The sequence below is a fragment of the Balaenoptera acutorostrata genome, chromosome 5 (genome assembly GCF_949987535.1).
Source record: "Balaenoptera acutorostrata chromosome 5, mBalAcu1.1, whole genome shotgun sequence".
NCBI lineage: Eukaryota > Metazoa > Chordata > Mammalia > Artiodactyla > Balaenopteridae > Balaenoptera > Balaenoptera acutorostrata.
Window position 1 is genome coordinate 130,308,770 of NC_080068.1, and position 13,053 is coordinate 130,321,822.

The 13,053-nt window shown below is 39.9% G+C and overlaps 1 long non-coding RNA gene across 2 annotated transcripts in view; it reads left to right on the forward strand.

The window, feature by feature from the left end:
- The window catches only part of LOC103008398 (uncharacterized), a 58,910-nt gene extending 46,883 nt beyond the window's left edge, over positions 1-12,027 (forward strand). Inside the window, exons 5-6 of one of the 2 annotated variants that reach the window (XR_009008417.1) lie at positions 8,183-8,278; positions 11,824-12,027. This is a non-coding gene — a long non-coding RNA (uncharacterized LOC103008398). Of the gene's footprint in view, positions 1-8,182; positions 8,279-10,350; positions 10,542-11,823 lie in introns of those variants that run through there. The other variant, XR_450173.2, reaches the window with a different exon arrangement.
- Positions 12,028-13,053: the final 1,026 nt, after the last annotated feature.

A 13,053-nucleotide genomic window follows, 5' to 3' on the forward strand; every position in this document is an offset into this window, starting at 1 on the left:
CCTTGGCATGACTTTCCTAGCCCTGAGAGATTTTTTAAAAGTTCAGTCTGAGACTCCTTATAAAAGTTTCACACACACACACAAAAAGTCTATATCATCAATTATAGTTATATAAATCATCAGGCCAAGTTTATTGAGACCAGACTTATTTTGCAAACAAACTACTCTTAATTTGGTTATATTTGGTAAAATTGAGGGTAATTTTAGAGAGAAAAAGATTATGTTTCAGTGAATATTAAAGTCCAGTTTTGTTAATGGGAGGTCTGTATTTATTAAGACTTACCTCCCAGGTAGTTCCTTGCTGTCATGTTATATAAATGTAAAGTTTAATTGAAGGACACTCTAAGTTTGTTTCTGAAGTTTATCTCAGTAATCTATCTTTGAATGAAGATCAGATACCCCAGGACCTACAACCAGGAGATTATGCATGCTGGAACAGACATAATTTAAAGACTCCAACCTGGACAGAAGGACCCTTATCAGGTACTCTTAACTAGCTCATGCACAGTGAAACTGAAGGGAATTGACTCCTGGATTAATTTCCACTCACAGAGGGCCCCTGCACTGGACTGGCCTATGGAGAGGGTGGCTGACCTCAAAATCACCTTAAAACAATGCTCAAACAAAAGAGAAACTACACTCATACCAGGATGAGAAGAAGACGACATCAGAAGTAGACAGCTTGCCCAAGATCCTGGACCTGACTAGTATGATCATTTATAATGTTTTCTTGACTTCTTGGACCCTTGCACATGAATCAAATGTTTTCCTATCATGGGCACGATCCTATGCTAGTTTTAAAAATCAATCCAGTTGTTGGGTTTGTGGCCAGTTACCTGTGTCTAGTACTTCTGGGTTACCTTGGTGGATTTCTCTACTCCAAGGCTCTTACTGGTTGGCTCTTAGGAAATTTATTCTAGAAGAGAGAAATTATAGTCCTATTTAAGCCACTGTTAATATTACTAGGTGGGATCCCCTCACCTAGCCAATTAATGATCCTACTCTGACTCCGGCCATAAATTTTTCTTTATTACTCAGGCTCAATCATAGCAACAAGCAAAATTTCAGCCAAGGAATAAGACCTCCCACAATTATGGGATGGATTTATGTAGTTAACACCAGGCCATGGTAATTTAAGTTTAAAGGCTCCTCTATGTTGGGAACAATTAAATCATACTAAGGATAATCAGTCTAGTAACACTAGGAAACTGGGCTGGGTGCCTTATGGACAGTGCCAATATATAATTTACCTTAAAGATAAGGATTGGTACAGAACAGCCTAAGTCAGACAACCTGGGATATACTGGGCCACACCTAATGGAAGCTCGCTTAATTCTTACTTATGACTTCACTAATACTGCTAGCTATGTTATTTGTATTTCACCTGTTTTACAAAATTGTTGTTTCTTACATTACCAAATGTGTGACTGAGCCTCTGATAAAATTATGATATATCGTTCCATGTAAGATCAATGATGGTAATAGTGTAACTCTAGATATGGGAAGAAGCAACAAGAGGGAATATTTTCCTGGACCGTAAGAGACTAGTAAGACAGGTGGTCCAGAGACTTTTTGGCTACTCCTAAGGCCTAGTCCAGTAATAGCACATTGAGTAGCCTATCAGAAAACTCTTTGCCAGGCCTGGGAATGAGCATTCCTAGCACCATGGAATGAAATGGTCATGAAATGCCCCCCAAACCATGGTCAAATTTATGGCCATGAAGGGGCCCTGTTGACTGGAAATTGGCACTTGCCATTGGCACTTGCTCTCTGCCTCTACAAAGATTAAATCAAGATTAAATCATGCAGCTGCTGACCTTCAACACCCCCTGAAAGGAGTTCAGAGTGGAGATCAGAAATGAGGCAGTCTGTGCTCTGGGAAAAACTGGCAGAACAGGCCTTCAGATAGTTAGATATTTTCAGGAGAAGATTTTTTGAGCCCAAATTCTTGCATCTTCTCATACCTAGAGAAACACTAACATCATTAATGGTGACATCTGCTTTGGCTCTTAAGGAGAATATTACAATTAAAAGTCAAAATGAAGTAACTATGGTTTAGACATCCAAGGAAATAACTAGATGACACTGTGGGTGTGATTTCAGAAAAGTCCTTGTATTGCTAAGAACTTGAGTTTTCTGAGCTGTGTCAGACTTGGATGCCACCAGCCATTCTCAAAATAATGTCTGCTGGCAGCTGGTAACTGCAACCTTACTTTTTAAAGGTCTCCTCTTGTAACTATTACATTTTTAGACAACGGAATTCCTTTAGATCATACATTAACAAAAAGAAAGACATGTATGATGACCAATAGCACCTGTTATCTATGTGTTAATACCACATTAAAAGTTAAAGCCTACCTCAATAAAACGAGATAACTGGCTACCTGGCTACAAGTCTCCCCAAAGCACCAGGTCCAGTCTGTGTTTCAGGCTTATTCTCCTGAAAAGAAATGAGGTTTATTTTGCCTATTACAATCCTGTTGTCACTCCTCCAACTACTTCTAATTGGGTCTGTTACACCAAAATGGCAGACCAAGGGATTGAGATTTTAATCGTGCAAGACTCAGATCCAGGACTTGGAAATCAGAAATATTTCCAATTCAGTGTCTATTCTCCAAATTGAGGCAGGACTATGCCCTGTTGTAGCAGGAAGTGGCCAGCAATGTTGTTGCCCAGTTCCTGAGCTGAAACTGAGCAGGACTCTGGGGGTCTCCAGAGTACAAATCCTTTCTGTGTCTCCTGTTTCATGTTTGTAGGATATAGGCTTCACTCAGCCTCTTTGACCTTCCCTGAGTTCCAAAGGGCATATTCACACAGTTGCTAATCAGGGAAGGGAGGGGATGCAAAAACAGGGGAGGAGCCATCAAGTGGTGGTACAGCCTTGGGGCAGGGTCCTGGTTCCACCTCAAGGAGTATGCATAACAATATCTCTGAGGTCTTCTGCAGGAACTAAGGCCTCCACCCAGGTGGAGGATGGTAACTTCAGGCTGAGCACAAGATTCCTGGAACACTGCCCTGTTACCTCACTACCAATCGATCAGAAGAAAGTCACACACCCTGCAGCCCTCACCCCAAATTTTGCCTTCCTTTTCTGGGCCCGGTGATGACCATCCTGTTAGGCCTCCTGTTTAGCACTTGTCTGTTTCAGCTGCTTACAAGGTTCATCCCCAACATGGTCCAACAGTTTCAGCTAAATTGTTGTTACTACAGGGGTGAATGCCAGTTTTGGGCACAGAATACCTCGATTTAGATCAGGTAGAGAGAGACTTCTACTGTACTAGGCAGGACTATGCCCACTCTCAGCAGGAAGTAGTTACAGAAGAAAGAGACCTCCACCCCAATTCCCAAGAAGTATCTTTTGAGTATGAAGTCTCTCAGGGGGGATTTGTTAGGGGAAACACTGACTGAAACTGCCTGCCCTGGCCAGGCAACACTGTAACCACTTGCATGAGTTATCTTAAACAGGAGGTCCTGATAAGGAATGCAGAACTAACAAGCTACTACCAACTGGAAGAATTCAGGGAAGGTCAAAAGGAGAGAGGAGACACCAGTCCATATGTCCTGCCAACCTCCCAGAATCCCTCACACTGGAATCCATCTTGGCTGAGCAATGCGTGTGCCACCAGGAGGGACCCTGAGTCAGAATGATTGGCCAGAGACAACCCAGAAACTAACCCCATTCCCATAAAACCAGAGACTGTGAGCCACATGGCAGAGCAGTCCTCCTGGGTTCCCTTACCTTCCTGCTCTTCACCCGGGTGCCCCTTCCCAATGAAGTCTCTTGCTTTGTCAGCACGTGTGTCTCCTCAGACAATTCATTCCTGAGTGTTAGACAAAAGCCCACTCTCGGGCCCTGGAAGAGGTCCCCCTTCCTGAAACATACATGCATCTATACACTCCATATATTTTACTTTTCCTTCTGTTACACTGAGAGTAGTGTTTCGCTCCTAACATCCAACACCTCCTTTGGTATCTTGTATCACATCCTGCTTGTTTACTTAAGGACTTCAATACTGGAGTTATATTCTGTCTCTTTCATTTTTGTTTTTCCTTTCATCATTTAATTATTCCTAACACAATACAAAGATGTATTATTATGGATCACCTTTAAAAATAAACCTCCCTTGGCCCTGCATACCCCTCCTATGTTCCATTTCTCTCCACAATCCTCAAACTATTTGTTTATACTGTCTCCACTTTCTCACTTCCCATTTTTTTTTCATAAGCCCATTGCATGGGCACTTTTTGTACCCCCACTCTTCTGAAATTGGTCCTTTTAGTACCATCTAATCTACCAGCTATCAATCTAATGGTCAGTTTTCTATCATAATTTCATTCAACCTCTCACTAACATCTAACATAGTTGACCTCTCTTTCTTCCTCCTCCTCCTTCATCTTCTTTTCACATTTAATAATGTTTATTGTTTGCTTCACAAATGAAACATGGTAGTGAATAATTCTGAAGTGATGACTGTAAATAGGTAATGAAATCCTATTGACAACTCATTTTGACTCCTTCATAGATGCAGCTTTACCATTTTGAAATTTCTCAGAGATCTCTTGATAATTGAATATATGACATATTTTGAAGACTAACTGCTGATTCTTGCTTGAGTAGATAAATATCTCCTTCCTTCTTGAAACTCTTTCTTCTCTAAGCTACCACATTTTTCTCTTTCTTCCTACCCCAGGGGTTGACCTTTTTGGACTTTTGCTGGTATTTGTTCTTTACTCAACCTTTATGTTGGAATACCCCAGAATTGGGAGCAGAGACTCTGGAATCAAATTGCTTGGGTTCAAATTCTGATTCTGTCACTTCCTATCTGTATGCAGGAATTTACTGCATCATTTCCCTCTTTGAAAAATGAGGGAAAATTATAGCACCTGCTATTGTAAAGATTGAATGAGTTAATATATGTAGAATATCTTGAAAGCTGTCTGTTATATTAGTGCTATATATTACTGTGCTGTATTAATGGCAGCTGTTATTATTCCCCTCACTCTTTTATTTGGTGCTGAGGTGACAGGGGACTTGCCTTTTGGGTCATGGAGCTGGAAATTGCCAATTAATAGCTGCTGGTGGCTCTTTTCTCTGCCATGTGGAGAAAGTCAACATGAGAAGAATGAGGCCAACACATAAAAGTAGCCAAGAAGAAGTGAGTGGTATAATAGTCAGCATTCTTGGTTGTGAACATCAGAATCAATTACAGATAGTCCAGCTAAATTAAACAAAAATGAATTTATTAAAAAATATTATGTAGCTTGAGGAATTTCCAGGATTACTGGAAAACAGGCTTGATATTTCATTGCCATGTTCTTTGCAACCAGGAACAGTATAGCTGAGAACAATGCCTAACTTCATTGAAAAATTATTCTAGCAGAAGCAACATTCCTACTACCTACTGCTACTTAACATGCCCCCAACCCTGAAACTGATGCCAAAATCTGTGCCATTGATGCCCCAGGAGAATAAGACAACTTGACCACTGATATTGTCAGAAAATCAATCATTTTCCCAGTGCAAGGCCAGCACTGCAAGTCTTGTATGGTTGTATCTGGCAAAGCCTAGATCATATGATTTTGCTCTAGCTGCAAAGGAGTCTGGTAAATGTAATTTTTTATATTCTACTTTTAGAAGGCAGGATTCACAATGTGGAAAAATATAAAAATATAAGAATGGTTTTGGGCAGCAAGAAGTGATATATTTCCAACATAGGTTTGTGTCATGGAGAGGGGGACCTGTTGACTTCATGTGAATCCCTGGATCCAGCTGCACCTAAGCCTACTCCTTGGACCTTCCTGTTTTATGAGAAGATGAGTTTTCTTCCTTTAGTTAAGATAGTTAGAGCTTTTTGGTCAATTCTATTTAGTGTTCTTATAAGTAGGACTTCTTCTTCCTCTGATTCAAGCTCCATTATTACAATATCTTCTCAATTGGTGTTTTACTCTAGGCCTGCCCTCCCTTCTGTTCATTTTCTTCTCTGGAGTTGGATAATCTTTTATCAGTGTAAGTCTATTTGTATCACTCTTCTGGTTAGAACTCTTACTGGCTTTCCATTACTTTGGGATAACAATCATAGTCCTAGCACAGTGTACAGCTCTCTATAATCTGGGCCCTGCCTACTTTAGTTTACCTTTTTGCTGCTTTCTCTGGTCAAGTCTTGGTAGACTTCATTTCACTCTCTAAACATATCACCTTTCCTTTTCACTTTTATCTGTGCCTTCAGGCAGACTGTTTCTTGTCCTCCTTACTGAGGACTTAAGCCCAGGATGCAGCCTCTCAGATAGCCCTGAGGGACTGTTCCAAAGAGGTAAGAAAGGAACCAGGATATATAGGAGTTTTTGCAGAGCAAACAAACAAACAAAAAACCAGGCAGTTGAACATCAAAAGATTACTGCTAATTAAAGAAAAACCAGATATCTCTAGTTAATGAATTTAGTGCTTTTCTATGTATGGGAAGATGCAAGAGTCTGGGCTTATTGAAAGTATTCCTTTGAAATGCACCTTAACTATCTCAGGCCAGTATCCTGTTTATCTCAGTCCTGAGTTCCCCTCAGGGTGCACTCTTGGGGGTGGCTGCAGTGGCTGAAGCCTTGATGGCGGCAACATCCTTTGTTTACTGCAATGGCAGGCAACATTCTTTGTCCACAAGTCCTTGACCTGCTTCTCACTGGGGTTCTTGAGAGGATCAAATGATATGCTCTGTAGGGGGTCTTCTAGTGCAAAGGATCATTCAGCTACCTTTTGCATGTGTCACAGTGCTGGGCTCTTCCCTGAGGTGATGTCTTTGCTGTCCAAGGCAGGAGTGACTTAAACTCACCTCCCTCATCATGCCTCTCCTCCATTGTCGGATCTATCCCACCTGATGTATCTCAGCTGCTGCCATTCTTTCTCCTTCCCTGGAGGCACTGAAGCTACATTGTGCTTTAAAATGATGGACCATAAAGCCTTTGTTAAGTTGCCCATATATCCTTTATGTCTGTACTTATATCAGACTGTAAGCCCCTAGAGGAGCAGAGCCAAGTTGTTAACTCACATTCACGGTTCTAAATTCAGTGCAGTGAGCAGATCGGGTTTATCCTCATGATGATGATGAAGAGAAGCTGGAAGATTTTTCTTCCATTATATCGAATGCAATACGGAATTTTATAGGCTCCCTCTTAGAATTTTCTGGATTGTCTCCTCTTTTTCACTTGAATACCTTATTCCCCTGAAGTGAAATGCAGGATAAAGAGGTAAATGGTCTGAAAACAAATGTACTGTAATACATTCACTTTGGCTACAAAAATAAAGCAACCCAAACCTAGTTTTTCTTGCAGTCTTTAAATCCAGATGGTAGTAAAATTTGACATTTCAATTCTGTTTGTGAAATTCATTTTGTTTTTAAATTGGGAAGAACCATAGAGCTAAAAATTGTCTGAAGTACTAGGAAGGCCTGGTGAGACCTCTTTAAGAGTGTTATTAATAAGGACTTGGTATTTTAAAGTGAATTTAGAGGCACTGTAGATAGAGACTGCAAATAACCGTAATGGATATGAATAAGGACCCTGATATTGAGAAGTAATGTGCTACCCCATACCTAATATGAAAAAAGTAGAGGACTGGCTTGGACAATGAAAGGAAAAGAGAAATCTGGACAAAAATAGAGAATGTTTTGGTAGCCAAATGTAGTTAATATTTTTAGAGTTCTAATGGTCTCATTCCAAAAGGTAAGTTATCATTCTCAACAAGTCTGTCCTTATAAAGTTCTGAAATTTAGATCATGTAAGGTCTTTTTATAAATAAATATCTATACTATAAGAATACAGTTTAATCAATTAAACTCAAGATTTAGGGACCCAGAGTCCAGAGAATTCAAAACTAGGGGAAAAAAAGGCTCCCTTACAGAATACTCTATTGGCAAGGCTTATTTCTGACTGGGTCTGATCTAAATGTATTCCTGGAAGAAATCATAGAAACCAATTAGCATCTGTATGTAATAAGCAGTGTATCAGTTAAGTTTCTTTTGGTTGAAAGTGAAGAAAGCTTAACCTAAAAGATTTTAATCAAAAAGGGAATTTATTGGTTTTTATAATTGGCAAGTACAGTGGGGTGACTGGATTAACTGTTGCTTGACACAGATGCTCCAGAAGTATCTCCAGGGCTGCGTCTTACCTCAACTTCTCTCTCTTCCACATATAGGCCTCATTCTTAGACAGAATCATCTACTGGAGAGGAGAAGACCTATCATTCTCAACAGATGATCAAAGGCCCTGGGTCTGGTTCTCAATGCTTGAAGTAGGTCATGTGCTCATCCTTGAATCATTCACTTTGCGTGAGAGAATTAAATCTGCTGATTAACTTAGTTCAATCATGCCTTTAGATTTAAGAGTGGGGACAAGTCATTCAAACTACATGGCCTGAAATTGGTGGGAAGGCAGTTCTTTTAAGGAGATTCATGATGAATATAGGGGCCAACACAACAGATATCAGCTATAAGTAATATTTAATTAAAGTACTTGAAGTTTTAATGGAATATTTCCCAATATTGACTGTTTACTGTGTGCTGGGACATGCAAAGATAAATAAGAAAGGTCTTCTGCTTCAGATTTCTTATGGGGAAACCTGGTAAAGCATCTAATTCTTAATGCTGAGGCTGCTATGAGAGCTTTATGTTTCCTGGATCTCATATATTTAGTTACAAGAGTCTGGGTACCTAGCTGCTTTTATTATTGTAGAAAGATATATTAATGAGCTACTTTCTCCTCACTTTTCTCCAGGGAAACACACATTCTCTGGAGATGGAGAGAACAAATTTTTTCATATTCTCTCTTCTCCCTTTTACTAACCACATTCTATGTATAGACTACAAGGAGAAAGAGTTATTTCTGGCATTGGGCTGAAGGAAATTCCTCTGTGTGTGTGTTGCTGCTGTATACATAAACTGCATATTTTTGTGTGCAATGACAGTTATAGTTTCCTCCACTGGCTCTGGTTCAAGTTCTTTTCTCTCTGATGATTTCTTCTCTGTTTTCTTCCATGTCTCTTCTCCTCCTCCATAAATGCATAATGCATATGCGTGTGTGTTCATGTGTGTATACACAGTTGATATTGAAAATATTTAACAAATGATATGGCATATTCATCTACTAGTTAGAGTGGATGCCACCTATAAACAACCAGTACAATTGTAGTGGGACATAAAGGCTGTAAAGAGGCAGAAACCATGTCTTAGATGAGGAAGCAGAGATTCAGAGGTACAAAGAATAGGGTGAGGGAGCCAATCAAGATGGAGAGAAGAGCAGAACTAGGTTGTTAGTGAGACTGAGAGGGAAGTGAAGAGAGTACTCGGTATCAGAGCTATCTCTAAGTTCTGGGGCTTTCCTTCCCCCTGAGGGCTGTCTATACCATGATTTCTCTGAGATTCCTGTTTCCCTTATTGCTCCATTGATTCTTCCACTAAACCACCCTCCTCCCTTTAAAATCTACCTTGAGGGACTCTGTTAGTATTATAGAAACTAAGGCTAGCTAACTAAAATGAATGAGATCATACTATATATAGTATTTTGTAAGTTGCTATAACAACTTTGTTTTTCTCTTGTCAGTAACAGACATCTTTCATGTCAGTAGATAATAGAACAATGCCATTGCTTTTGTGGCATGTGGTATTTGTGTTAGACACCTCCAGCTTTCATATCTCACATCCTCTCAGCCCCAGGTTTACTTCAGCCATTGCACAGGTGTTACCTTACACAGACCTCCTTTACCCACACTATGTGTTTCTGTTTCTGCCCTGAGCTTCTCATACCCCATGTGGGAAATCTGCAGGGACCCATTTAGCACTTGAGCATGGGCAGACTTGAAGTGTGAGGATGTTAATCCTCATGGGAAAAGCTTCACCAATGGGGGATGAGAGCTGGTGGATAAATGTTCCCTGATTCTATCTCGTGGAAAGGCACAATCTATGTGATACCTTAGAGGCCTCCAGTCAGATCAAGCTCCAGTTTCCTATATTTTCTGGTTTGATAATACATCTTTATTGGGTTTTCCTTCTTCCTTGTTCAATTCCTCCTGGTCCCTCACAACCTTTCTTTGGGTTCACTTCTCAAAATAAACTACCTGAATGCAAATCCTTCTGGCCTCTGCTTCTGGCCAGAATCCAGTCTGAGACAGTTTTGCTTTGCCTAGATTCATCCTTATTTATTAATTATTTCCTTAATAATGGACATTTAGATTATTTCCTTTTCTTCATTGTTATAAACAATGTTGTGAGGAACATTCTTATCAATACATCTTTGCATACTTGATGCTTATTTTCTTAGGAAAAAAATACTATAAGTGAAATTGCTGAGTCTATTACTGATCAACAGGCACATAGGGGCTTCCCTGGTGGCGCAGTGGTTGAGGGTCTGCCTGCCGGTGCAGGGGACACGGGTTCGAGCCCTGGTCCGGGAGGATCCCGCATGCCGCGGAGCGGCTGGGCCCGTGAGCCACAACTGCTGAGCCTGCGCGTCTGGAGCCTGTGCTCCGCAACGGGAGGGGCCGCGGTGGTGGGAGGCCCGCGCACCGCGATGAGGAGTGGCCCCGCTTGCCGCAACTGGAGAAAGCCCTCGCACAGAAACGAAGACCCAACACAGCCATAAATAAATAAATAAATAAATTAATTAATTAAAAAAAAAAAAAAAGAATACTAACTGACCTTTAATATCCTTCCTTTAAAAAAAAACAAAAAAAAACAGGCACATATATTTTAAAGGCTTTTGATACACACTGGAGCAAAAACATTTGTATTTAACAGTTTCATATGTTTGTCAAAAAAAATTAGCCACTAACCTGAGGATATAATCTATCTACAAAAATTCACCTAAATGACTGATTAGATGTTGAAGGCTGGCTGCCTTCCGTAACTATAAGCTAGCAGCTCAATTGTGACTAAGGTGGGGAGCCTTGCTTCACTTGGTCTAAATAAAATTTACTGCCAAGTTCTCTGGGCTTAGCTTTGCCCATCACATTTTGGGACTTTTTAACACTCTGAAGTAAGAAGTGACAAGAGATTAAAAAGATTAAAATTTAATCAAGAGGCTCACTTTTAGTTATTATAAGATGATTATGCTAGTGATATTGCCGCTCAAGAAAGTTTTCAAAGACACACAGACATTTAATCTCTAATGCTTAAGCTTTTACGTTTACTACAAGAAAATTTTTCTTGAGAGAGAAAAAAGGGACACCAACAATTTAGATATCTCTGTGTCAGTATCACTGAAAAAAGTCACAAGTAGCCCTAGGTCTCTCTTTCTTGAAGATGCTCTCAGAGTTGATCCAAGGTAAACCCCCTAAATTCTATGTCCTTGGTGAAGGTGTCTCTCACCTTCTGCTTTACAGCAGTGAAAATAAAGTAGAAGTTATCAAGTAAGCAAAGAAAATTGTGTAAGTTTTGATAGCATATCATATTAAGTGCATTCTTATGATTGTATTACCTTGATTGCTTACATATACTTTAGAAGTCTTTATATTTTACAGTGCACATGGAGGTGACTTACAGTTGACAATAGACAGTGATTGTGGGTTCCACGAAGCGGTGCTCAGTAGGTGCTTGGTTAGAAGTACAGGCATTTCCATAGAAAAGAAAATCCTACTGATACTGTTTTGATTTACAGCACTTCTTCCACTATCTTGACCTGCAATAAAAATGTTGGGTATTAACTTCTTAGTCAAGAGTTAAAATATTTGTAATGACATTTTTCTATGGGAACATTAGAATCTATTTACTTTATGTTGATTTAAAATAACTTTTCCGGGCTTCCCTGGTGGTGCAGTGGTTGAGAGTCTGCCTGTTAATGCAGGGGACACGGGTTCGAGCCCTGGTCTGGGAAGATCCCACATGCCGCGGAGCAGCTGGGCCCGTGAGCCACAACTACTGAGCCTGCGCGTCTGGAGCCTGTGCCCCGCAACGGGAGGGGCCGCGATAGTGAAAGGCCCGCGCACCGCGATGAAGAGCGGTCCCCGCACCGCGATGAAGAGTGGCCCCCGCTTGCCGCAACTGGAGAAAGCCCTCGCACGAACCGAAGACCCAGCACAGCCAAAAATAGATAAATAAATAAATAAATAAATAAATAAATAAATAAATAAATAAAAAAGAAAAGAAAATCCTTTAAAAAAAAAATGTTGGGTATTAACTTCTTAGTCAAGAGTTAAAATATTTGTAATGACATTTTTCTATGGGAACATTAGAATCTATTTACTTTATGTTGATTTAAAATAACTTTTCCATTAACTTAACCCACATAAACGAAAGAATTGCTTGTCTCACAAATCTTTTCTCTCTTTGTATAAATTTATAGGACATGTGGTAAAATATATTAGTACAGTTTAAAATTGCTTCTGAAAACTACTCCTGTTGATTAAATTTGGACAGAAGAGGTGGAGCCAGAACTTAGAGGCTGACAGTTGGAGTTTGAGGTAGGCTGTGTGGAGCCATTTGAAGCTTTTGAGAATTGAACTAATCAGAATAAATAAGGATTTTCAAAACTATAATCTAGTCAGGATGTACATTTTAGATCGAAAGAAAATTGGGAGATCAGTTCAAAAACTGGTTTAGATGATGAAAACCTGGGCTCAATGTGCTGGCTCTAGAAACAAACATAAAAGGGATAAAGGAATAAAAGAGACATCTGAAAGGATGCAGCATACTGAATAACAGAGGGGCTGGGGAAAAAATGGTCAGAAGGACTGTGACTTTGTGTTTGAGTGACTAAGGGCAAGGACTTTGGCTTTTCCACCACTATATATTCAGTGTCTAAATCAGTGCTTGGCATAGAGTAGACAAATATTTCCTAAGAGAATGAAGGGCATTTATATCATCAAAAATGAGATGAAATTACCCATATGACCTTCTCAAATTAATTCCTCACTTGATATTTGTGAATCACCCACCTGGGACTCAGGGCAAATATTTACCAACCATATAATGTGGGCTTTTTCTCCCACCAGCAGACCTGATTTGTCAGATTTGTTTTGTAGCATGTACATCATGTTAGCTTTCCATCTTCCTCTAGGAGTGAATTTTAGTCTCT